This window comes from Malus domestica, chromosome 15 (genome assembly GCF_042453785.1).
Source record: "Malus domestica chromosome 15, GDT2T_hap1".
Taxonomy (NCBI): Eukaryota; Viridiplantae; Streptophyta; class Magnoliopsida; order Rosales; family Rosaceae; genus Malus; species Malus domestica.
In genome coordinates, this window is record NC_091675.1 from 22669421 (window position 1) to 22681591 (window position 12171).

The following is a 12171-nucleotide window of genomic DNA, read 5'->3' on the forward strand; positions in this document are numbered from 1 at the left end:
ATTTGCTCAAAAAAATGTTGTGAGTTAAAGATGAATGCTCCGATTTCTAGAACAATTTAGTGCTTGCTTTTCTTTCAAACTTTTGAATACTATGTTGGACTAAAAATCTAAAGCCTAACTTTTAAACAAGCATGGGGTTAAGTCCTTTTAACAAAAACTATTTTGGTGTAACCACGTAACACTGTGACGTGACGTTGACAGTTGTTTTAATAACATCTTTAAAAGACTTGTTAGATAAGTTGGACGTAACTAAGTTTTGCCGTCATGTTGCGTCTCATATCTAATGATACATTGTCAAGTATATTTTCAAGTATAAGTGTTTTCTTTATATGATAATGTATTATTAAATTGAGACGCCACATAGCAATAACCTGTTTTATGTAAGGTTTACTCCCACGATAGTTCAAAAATTGGAAACATAAGATATTCACACACTTAGGGCGCGTTTACTAATCCTTAACTCAAATTGAGAAGAATTGAATTGAGGATGGATTGAAATGAGGTGGAATTAGAATCAGATTCATGTTGAATTTGTTTACTAAAACTGTCTGGAATCGGAGTATGTCACATCCCGACCCGGGCCCCCACCATATCCCGGGCTCGACTCCGTCGTAACACGATATTGTCCGCTTTGGGCTCCGACCACGCCCTCACGATTTTGTTTCTAATAACTCACACGAGAACTTCCCAATGGGTCACCCATCATGGGATTGCTCTCGCACGAACTCGCTTAACTTCGAAGTTCCTACAGAACCCGAAGCCAATGAGCTCCCAAAAAGCCTCGTGCTAGGTAGAGATGAGAATATACATATAAGGCTTACAGGATCCACTCTCCTGGGCGATGTGGGATGTTACAGAATAGGAATGATATTGAGTCCGTATAAGTTGTTTACTAATTCACTTCAATCGGAATTAAAACTAGGTTGATTACTAAATTGCCCTTACATAAATAAATTATTTTTATACTAATTAATTAAGTTAAATTTCTTAATTAAATTTATATAATAAAATTTAGCTATATAAAAATATAAAAATAGGTTTTATTTATTTATTAAAAGATAGTTATTTTCATCCATCCCCCACATCTCTATATTTCCCACACCTCCCTTTCATCCTGAAGGTCCAATTGCACTGCCTTCCACCCACTCCTGCCTTTCCTTGCTCTGTTTCTATCTTTCACCAATTTATGCATGCATAGCCACCGCCCCATAGCTAGGCCATTCTTGGTCCAGTGCAGAGTAGTCTCGTCGTCGTCTCGATCCCGGTCCATTAGTCTCGTCGTCGTCTCGATCTCGGTCCATTACGTTAGTTAAGAGTGCAACGATCGAATTCAGGTAAAAGCCCAGCAATTCGGTGAAACGAATGGAGATTAGGTTAGGTATGTGATGCGGCCCTACGTGGTAGAAGGTGTAGTGTTAACAGAGATGGAGAATGAGCAAAGCTAGATGAGTGTTACATGAAGGGCAATGTTGGGAAACAAGTGAGGGCATAATTGGTAGAAGAAATCCATTCCGGATTCATCAGGTATCCAGGAATTGAAATACCTTTCTCATGTAGGGAGTCCAATTCCTCCAAAATAACGAGTGGGATTCCCAAATTGGTGTGGATCCCACATACAATTTAATTCCCCAAAGTTAAGTAAACGAAGGAGTATTGTCACACCCCGGCCCGAGGTGGATCACTTCCTGGGCCCGCTCCACCACCGTAGCATGATATTATCCGCTTTGGGCCCTGATCACGCCCTCACGATTTTGTTTCTGGGAACTCACACGAGAACTTCCCAGTGGGTCACCCATCATGGGAGTGCTCTCGTGCGCTACTCGTTTAACTTCGGAGTTCCGATGGAACCCGAAGCCAGTGAACTCCCAAAAAGCCTCGTGCTAGGTAGGGATGAGAATATACATTTAAGGATCATTCCCCTGTGCGATGTGGGATGTTACAATCCACCCCCCTTAGGGGCCCGACGACCTCGTCAGCACACCACGGCCAGGGTTAGGCTCTGATACCAATTGTCACACCCTAGTCGGGGGCGGATCACTTCCCGGGCCCGCTCCACCACCGTAGCACGATATTGTCCACTTTGGGCCCTAACCACGCCCTTACGGTTTTGTTTCTGGGAACTCACATGAGAACTTCCCAGTGGGTCACCCATCATGGGAGTGCTTTCATGCGCTACTCACTTAACTTCGGAGTTCTGATGGAACCCGAAACCAGTGAGCTCCCAAAAGGCCTCGTGCTAGGTAGGGATGGGAATATACATTTAAGGATCACTCCCCTGGACGATGTGGGATGTTACAAGTATTCCGTAATCGGAATACAACTCTTTAAATTGATTCCGATTACAAGACATAAACACGCCCTTAGGTTTGAATAAGGCATGCATGTGAAAGAGGATTCTCTCCGGAGCAATTCTATCAGGATTCGAGAATCAATAAATCTTAATCATTAAAAATAGATTTTACGATCAGAAATTCTCTTTATTTTTTCACGTACAATACTCTTTCACATATCTGCCCTTCTTGCCTGCCATGGATTCCAGTAAGAGGTTTCGACGGCCAACGAGTTGGGTAACCTCATCCTCATCCTCACTAAACTCTGTAATGTAACAGATTTTCTCCTTCAGATTCACTTCTTCACCACTCACAAGTCACCCATTACCATGATAGTCGTCATCCCACCCTCATCCCCTCCTCCTCCCTCCCCCATCAACTGCACCCTTTTCCCTCTGGTTTCATGGCCGCATGATTAAATTTAAAAGAACACTAACGAAAAGTCCAAAAAAACTTTAATTGTAATAAAAAATGACAAATAAAGGTGTAGTGAATAGTACTAGAAAAAGGTAAAAAACTGGTTTTTCGTTAAAAGTGAACAGTACCAGGAATGTTTCGTTAAAACTATATAAATTTAATGGCTATAATTAATGAGTCCATTGGCTCTGGAAGCAAAGTTCTAGAGACAATCTTAGTTCCCAATGCATGCATCCATTCAATGCAAGGGCACCAAAAGCCAATTGTCGTTGCTTGACTAATATGGAAATATATGCAATTGGAAGATGTCACAAAATGTATCAGAATAACAATTAACAAAGAAGCTTTAATTAACTTTTAAACCTAAATTTATGAACAATCAGCACGTGTGGATCTAGCTAATTAAGGTTGATGTGTTGTGAGCTGGGTGCTGTGGTCAGTGGCTGAGTCAAGTCGTTGAGGCGTGAAGGCAATAAAACCTGGCACACGTGTGGGGGGACAGATAGCCATGTGTGCCGTTTATGCGGGGACCCAAATTCTGTGACTTATTCTTCTTCTTATAATGTAGAAAGGGTCATCCCCTAATCTTATATTCAGTCCTCACCATTGGTCCAAGAGACCACGTGGGGGCCCATTAGTCCCAAACCATTCCCTTGGAATTAACAAATAAATTTATAAGGATAAATTACATTTTACCACCTCAAGTTTGAGTGTAATTACAACATCATACATCATCTTTAAAACATTTCAATCTCATACATTACTTATTATTTCATTTCAGTTTTATACAATCGTTAGCAAATTTGTTAAATTAACCATTAAGTGATGGCATGGTAATAATGTGTTTTATATTCTTGTTGACGTGGTTGACAACTTCTGACACATGGCCAAACAAATAATATTTTATTTAAAACTTAAAAATGAAAAAAAATCAAGGCCAGATTTTTCAAACCACCCTACCTCTTTGGAGAAGATGCACCAACGGCGGCGGCAGTGAATCCCTGTCTGCCATGATATCCTCTCTACTGAGCCCTCATTCTCTGCCACTATACCTTCTCCACGAATCCCTCCAGCTCCCACCTCCTCCTCAATGTCGGCGACCTCCGCCTGAAATCATGGTCATCTGGTTGCTGGGTTTTAAAGCTTGAAGCTTGCAAATGGTGGGTTTTTTTTATCTGATTTGTGCTCAAATTTTGGGGTTCTGGTTGTTAAATTTGTTCTTTCAAGGGTTTTGTGAACTGAGAAGAAATTGGATTTTGCCCAAAAATTCTGAATTAGGGTTTTCTAACATTTGATTTGGGATTGTATTTTTGTAATGTAATGGTAGCTGTTGTAAAAGTGACTATTTTTGTCTTTGAATTTAGAAAGTTTGGTGATGATGAAATTGATATAATAAGCCAAAAAAGTAGCAAAATTTAGCATTCAATTTCACACAAACATGTCGAACTAAATCCTTTCAATTCCCAATTGCCCTGGAACAATGGCGAATGCATTGAGAGGCGGACAGAGATCCCAGCCGGACCTCCCCCACCAAGTCCTAAGGATCAGGAGGTTCGGACAGTTGAAATTTGATCAAACAACTACAATTATTATCACTTTTAGAAGGACCCCCTGTTTGTAGCTATTAGATCAAATTTCAACGGTCTGGATCTCCGTATCCTTAGGATTTGGTGGGGTGAGATCCGATTGGGATCTCTATCATTGAGGGGTAGGGGACCAGCTGACCCCCCGTACTTTGGTGAACGTCCATAAATACTTTGGGTGTTGACCCTTCGAACTTCAATGAATATCCATAGATACCTTGGGTGCTGCCCTTTTGAAGATTAGAGTTGGCTTCATGCATGCCCTCTAACCGACTTTAAGCCACCAAGACTCGATGAATGTCCATGGATACCTTGGGTGCTGCCCTTTGCATGCATGTTATTTCTTGTAATAAAAAATTTGCGCGTTACACGCGTTATTCTTACTGACCCCCTATTATTATTTCTTAGATCCACCACTACCCTAGAACCTTTGCAACTTAGGTTTCAGATCTTAGCTCTTTTAATCGGGTACCTTCCATTATTAGCCTTTCTTATAATATTCAAAATTCAAAATTTTTGAATCCCGGATCTGCCCAAGGCAGTATCACCCTACCACTGTTGGTCATCGTCCTGCTACTGCTGGTAGGGTGAGAACTCGCTGGAGAGTGAAGCCATTGGCGACAGTGAAGGAAGGTACTGGAGGCCATGACGCACTACCTAGAGAGCCTAGTGCCACGAGTGAGGCACAAAGGAAGTGGATTTCCAGGAACCCACGAGTGAGGCCTAAAGGAAGTGGGTTTCCAAGAATGGGTAGGTTGCGCATCGACGGAATGGAAAAGCTACATGAAGATGTTAGGCATAAGCAGATTGCCCTTCGACAATAAACCCTGAAGAAAGAAAGTGGGTGGGACCCACTTTGTTTTAATTTTGTTTTGTTTTCAAATTAATTTTTTAATATTTAATTGTTTTTATATGCCATGTCATCAAAACATGTTGGTTTTCTATTTGCCACGTCATTACTTAACAGCATATCTAACAGAATATTTAATGGTTGTATGAAGTTGAATTGAAATATAAGTAATTGTATGAAATTGAACTGTTTTAAAGATATTGTATAAGGTTGCAATTGCACCAAAACTTAAGGGTGCGAATTGTAATTTACCCAATTTATAATCGCACCTCATGAATTGTTTTAATGGACTGAGTCTTCCTCTCAATTTTATTGTTCAAACCCTCATCCTTTCAATAGCTATTATAAATGTATGGCACGTTTATATAAAGGTAATCGAAATTAAAAAAAACATAATTTTGATTACAGAAAACTCTTGTTTACCAAATATCGAGAAATCAATAGAGAGGTGAAGCCCACACAAATTAAGGAATCTAACTTTTGCAATTGAATGAATTGAATTCCCTGTATAGATGATGTATTTGAGTTCCGGGAGGGTAAGGGAATTAGAATGCATTTTTCCTTCTTTTATGCCTTCTCGCTTGCTTGCTCATCCTTGTGATTCTCACTTAGGAGACGATGGACGTGTTTCTTGCTCACTGGCTAGTCCTCGTATGATGTCGCTTTCACGACCACAAACATGAGGTCTAGACAGCTACGATGCTTTCGAAATCATGCTATGCGCGATGAATTTGGCTGCCGGGAAGATGAATTTGGCTGCCGGGAAGATGAATTTGGCTATAATTGTGTTTGGTGGGTATAATCATGCTTAGTGGCTTTCTGGGGTGTAGAGTGGAATGGGTGGGTTATAATCTTGTTTGGTCTTCAAGGAGGATGAATTAAAATGAGGCTTGTGGTTGAAGAATAAAGTTTTTTTTTTTTTAAGTAATCTTATTTAGTGTGTTTTTTTTTTAAGTTTATATGGTGAGGTTATGTAATTTTATTTGGTGTTTTTTTTTTAAAGTTTATTTGGTGAGTTTATGTAATCTTATTTGATGTGTTTAAATAAAGTACAATAAATAAGAAATTAAATAAAGTTCTAAAAATAAATAACAAATTAAATAAAGTACTACAAATAAATACGAAATTATACAAAGTCTGTGGAGTTAGGATATGTGGTGCTATGATCTTCGTTGCTATGATTTATGTAGCTAGAACCCCCTCGACTCGTTTCGGCATCTCTTGCACGCCTCCTTCACACGACCTCTTCTTTTTCCGCTGTCCAAAAATATTTTGAATTCGGAAACAGTCCTACTAGAGACTTGTTCATAGTGTCACAATCTGCTTGAGCCATCATTTCTTCTCAATGAAGTGCTTCTCTAATCATCTCGTTCTCTCAATTAACTATTTCTCTTTGTCTCTCAGCCGACGCATCACGGGCCTCAATAGTTGCTATTATTGCTGCCATAACAGTAGTTTTTTCCTCATCTCTAGCCTTTTCCCACGCCATGTTCCGTTCACCTTGGCAAGCAAGTTCCTCCATATATTTAGTGTAGTCATTTTTGGAAGAACTACCTTTTTTCTTTGATGCCTTTTTACCTTGAGGCCTGAGGGACTGACGAGTCGATTGGGTCTCCGGCACTTGTTCAGGCATCCCTTCTGTGTCTTCAAATGCGTCGACTTCTTGTTCAGCCGTGTCTGCTTCTAGCAAACTGTGTAGACCCATGCCGTGCATGACAACTTCTGGATCGGTTGCCACAATTTTGTATCTAGGGCAATCTTGGACAATTTGCCAACATTCCCATTTGTTGAATGATTTGTTCTAGTTCTTTGCATTGTAGAATGTTTGTGCTTGTAGTGTCCATAAAAATGCGGGATAAGATAGTATTAAAAAATGTGGGTGTAACACAAATAAATAAATTAAAATATTAATGCGGGTGGAATGCATAAAAATTACATAAGAAATTAAATAAATTAAAATATTGATGCGGGTGGAATGCATATAAAGAAATAAAAATATTGTCACCTGATCCGCTAAACTTGTCTCACTACGCAGATTACCAGAAGCATGAGAGATGGCGTTTTTCCAACAAGTAAATGATGTGTTGAGTTTTTTCCAACGACCTTGAAGACCTTGACTAGTTCTGGCGTCTTTTCCATGTACATCACAAAACACTTTCATAATTTTACTCCACATTTCTCGCTTATCCATCTCATTACCCGTAATTGGGTCATGAGTAGTGTGAACCCAACATTCACACAACGTAACATCTTTAGTGAGCTTCCAGGAAGTCATTTTTTTCTCTCAAAATGTACAAAATATTGAAATGTAGAAAGTGTAGAAAATATTGAAATGTGGTGTAAGATGGAAGATGAGGGTTAGGTATTTATAGAAAAAAAAAATTAAAAATTTTAAAATTTTTCTGTATTTAAAAAAAAATCATAATTTGTAATTATTTTTAATAAATTTTAATGTTGTTAATTAATCTAGACCGTTGGATTTGAAAAATATTCAAATCCAACAGCCCACGAGCTGCCACGTGGCCAACAATCATAATTCTGACCATTGGGCCTTTTTTTTGGGGGGGGGGGGAATGTGGACCGTTGATCTGTGATCGGACGGTCAAATTTAAAAGTGAAATTCAAATTTTTTTTTTACTGTTGGAAATCCAACGGTCTAGAAAAACTAGACGTTGGAAATCCAACTGCGTAGAGTGGGCCACGTCGCCTAGCTTGAGTGACATTTGAGTGCGTCTGTCAGCAGGCCCCGCCTCTGATTTCTTGTCTCCTACTCGCGCCCACGGGCACGTGAAGGCCACGCGCTAGGCTCAAAAAAGCAAATGGGCCGGTCCCTTGGTCAATTTTAGGCTGGCCTGGAGACTGGCTTGAGCTGGGTGCCAATCTATTCCACGGTCTAGAGTGGATTGGCTGAGTCCCAGCCTATTTTTTCCACTGGGTGCTGGCCTCTTTTGCTTCCGGTGGAAGTGCTCTAAAATGATGAGCGGATGAGCGGAAGAAGCCTAGTTACTATCCGAAGGAACTTGTTCGACAAAGAAAGCAGAAGATAGATATAAAAACAAAATGGTTTTCCTTACGGTCATTTTCAAAGAAGCATTCAATCCACGTACATCGATGCAATGCGACATAACACAATGAAAAATTCACATTTAGACAGCAGTAAATCAAAGAGGTCGCACTTGGTGCGATGGCAAGTGCCTTCGCCCATGAGCGGTAGGTCTCGGGTTCGAGACTTGGGAGCAGCCTCTCCATAAATGGGGGTAAGGCTAGCCGACATTCACCTCTCCCAGACCCTGCGTAAAGCGGGAGCCTTGTGCACTGGGTACGACCTTTAGACAGCAGTAAATCACTTGTTTGTATGACTTTGAACCGCCTCCGAGAATAATCCAACTTATGTAGATCAAACAAAAATGTACAAAGAACCCTAAGTTATCGATTACGACTAGTGGAAATTCTTTGTTGAGCAGGAAAAAACAGAAGAGAGGTGCCTAAGCTAAAAGATGACCTGTTTAGATAGGGATACCGAAGCCTGTGATGTGTGATACTCAACCTTGAACTGGAAAACCCAGTAACATCAAGCACTTTCAATTCAAAATTGTCATTATATACTTAAAAAGGTTGAAAATTTTCAAAAACTTGTAAATTATATGAATAATGAATTATGTTCTGGAAATTCTGAAATTACTTTGATTTGATCCAATCTAAATTTTTATTTAAGGAAACCACCTAATCTGAAAAGTAGAAATCTTATTCATGGTGATCGGATAGCCTGAAAATCACCATTAATCCGGCAGCTCCATTCCAGCACATAACTGCATTTCACTCGGAAAAAGAAACCGCCTCTTGAACAACATATTCCAATATGAACGACCGCGTACAACTTGAAAGCTATCTTTTAGATTATCACACTCACATGGTAATGCTTCCGCACTCGAAATCTCTGCTCCCTTCAAAAGGTTCCCTGATCCGTTCAGTAGGAAAAATATGAGAGAAAATATTGTGAGGAGCATATGAACCAACAAATTAAGCTTAATGTGAAACAACAAAGAAAATCAAGGTTAATTGCATCACAAATAGCTTAGAAATTTAGGCTAACTACCAAAAGATTCATCTTGTCAACTGTCAAGATATAGGTTGTGAGCTTAAATAAAAAATTTGACTGACGCCATGTTTTGCGGTACGCATTGTGTTCGGTATCTTGTAAATTTTAGAAAAAAACCAAAACATACTGTTTGGAAACAACACTGTCTCCAAACTCATCTAAGCAGCAACTAATCCATTATCCATTATTAAAATTATGGGGGAAAAATATAGCAATTCCCCCTGTATTTATCATTTGTTTTCGATTTATCCGCTGAACTTTCTATCAAGTTTCAAGACCTCCTATTCCTAATCTCTTAAAATGTGTGTAATTTCTCTCTTCTTAGGTCCGTCAACTTTTCCTTTAAATTTGGAGTATTTTTTGGTGAATTCAAATGAGATTTTCCCTTATTTATAATAATAATGGAAAAATTGTTTGCATCCCAAATTAATTCATATAAAAACAAACCGATAGTATTAACATGTTCAAGTATCCAAGTATATGGGTTCAATGCTTTCTTAATGACAATGATAATAACCTTAAAAAGTACTAACATCACTGTGCATGTACTTATATAACATATAAGAAATATAAAAGAGAGAAGGAGACAATCTACTTACAATGGAGTAAAGCCGGCAATATTCCTCTCACCCAAACTGTAGTAAGGCATCAAGCAAGGACGTTGGGTAAAGAAGGGAAAGTTATAACCAGGTTTTGAGCCATCTTTACCTTTGACTTGTTGAACAGTTTACATTTCTGGCTTTCAAAGTCCCAGCTAAAGATCAATTCTGAAGTGTCATAGAAGATGACATGAGCATTCAGACTTATTGCATTGGGTTTAAACACTATATCTGCACTGGGTATAAACATTGTATCCGCCCCCCATACCAAACTATTCCTAACAAAACTATATTTGAGAGTCCATTGGTCACCAGATTCACGTTGGTCATTATAAGACCAAAAACGAAAAGTATTTGAACCATCACATGTTACATAACAAACAAGATCCTTTGACATCCCAAGACATCCCATTGCTGCACTGGTCCTATCATCGTCTGCAAGAACATGAGAGCATTCAAAGGCTCGAGCTTTAATGGTATTGGGGTCAATACACAAACCTTCCTGTGAACTAGCACGGCCATATAACACCCCCTGCAAGTATACAAAATGCCTGCAAACCTTGGAACTTTTAAACCCATCAATGAACATGGGGTCAAGTTGACCCACTGTCCAGATTGCGAAATATGTCTGCCATCGGGGTGAGGGTTCGCGTTGGGACTGTGGAACCACTGGATTTGGATTGTGGGGAATGATCAATTCGAATAACTCTAGTGGTTGGATTCAATAGGGTCAAAAGCCAAGGCAGCGCAAAAATGCTCACGCTCATGTGCACACGCTATAGGTATGGAGACATGTGGTTCAGTGATGGGGTTGAACACACAGAATTGACAAGTCTTAGGTTAAAGAACAGAATTAACCCACTACAACGGTCAAGATAATTGTCAGATACGTCGCGCGGCTGACTTAGAACTACTTTACCGGGTTTTAGAATGCCATCATTCCAGAATTTGGTCCAGTAGTTATAATTATGATGCAAACATACGTAATTGAGTTGAAGATACGTATCATCATCAGAAAATGTACACAACTATTATATAAAAAAACAAACAGAGATTATGATATTGTTATATCCTGCAGATATAAGTGAGCAAATGATTTCAGGTAGTTTGCTCGACTTATAACACCAGAAAATGTGCACAGCTATTATATAAAAAAACAAACAGATATCATGATATTGTTATATCCTGCCTCTTTCACAACCTCCCAACATTTAGGGAGAAAGAGAGCCTGGTTAGTCTTACCAATGGATGGCACTGGCACCGGCTCGGCAGAACAATTGGCATGTCTTGCTTGGTGCTGGCTCACTGGGTCCCCAAGGGCATGGATTCACTTGGACTGACCCTTTTCCGGCCTGATTTTATCATCACATCGGTTTATAAGATATTTGGACCCAACTGGATTTGGCTGCTTTCTGATTAAGAAATCAGTAATCAGATGTCTCGCCCCCAAAATCAGTCTGGAATGGTGAAGATTACCCCTGAATACCCTTTATATCATGCCCAATGGGTCAGTGTTGAATTCTGCAACAAATCGCCACAAGTAGAGTGGGGAGTAAAAATGGAGGAAAGGAACTAAATTAGGTTAGACTCTGAAGACCTACAGGGATTGAAAGGGGATTTAAAACTTGAATACAAAACCGATAACTTCGATCCTGGTTGGCAACTCTATATATATACCATTTTGCCCCTACTAATAATGGCTGAGAATAGGGTTATTTAGGGTATTTAGATAACACTCGACTAAACGGCCCGAACGACGCCGTGTCTGATTCTTCAAATAAGCAACCTTCCCTCCATTTCTCGAACCAGAAACAAATCGGAGAAGCAAACAGCTCGGAGCTCCGCTCTCCTCGACGAACAGAACTGCAAGGAACGAATCTAGATCGGAATTTCAGGTTTGATATATAATATCCTTCAAATGTTATGAGTATTTATAACTGTTTCTCAATTTCTTGAATGTAGTTTATAGCTTTTCTTCCATTTCTTGAAATCAGACCAGTAAATCGGAGCTCTGCTCTCCTACGAAGAACAGGAGTGTGAGCGACGAATATAGATCGGAATTTCAGGTTTGATATATAATATCCTCCAAATGTTATGAGTATTTATAACTCTTTCTCAATTTCTTGAATGTAGTTTATAGCTTTTCTTCCATTTCTTGAAATCAGACCAGTAAATCGGAGCTCTGCTCTCCTACGAAGAACAGGAGTGTGAGCGACGAATCTAGATCGGAATTTCAGGTTTGATATATAATATCCTTCAAATGTTATGAGTATTTATAACTGTTTCTCAATTT

At 39.4% G+C, this 12171-nt stretch overlaps 1 long non-coding RNA gene across 1 annotated transcript; it reads right to left on the bottom strand.

Annotated features, from left to right (window-relative positions):
- Nucleotides 1–8907: 8907 nt before the first annotated feature.
- Nucleotides 8908–11509, bottom strand: LOC114823325 (uncharacterized). The gene is made up of 3 exons (XR_003771433.2): nucleotides 11121–11509; nucleotides 9879–10046; nucleotides 8908–9138 (listed from the first exon to the last, which is right to left on the bottom strand). It is a non-coding gene; the product is annotated as an uncharacterized lncRNA (long non-coding RNA).
- Nucleotides 11510–12171: the final 662 nt, after the last annotated feature.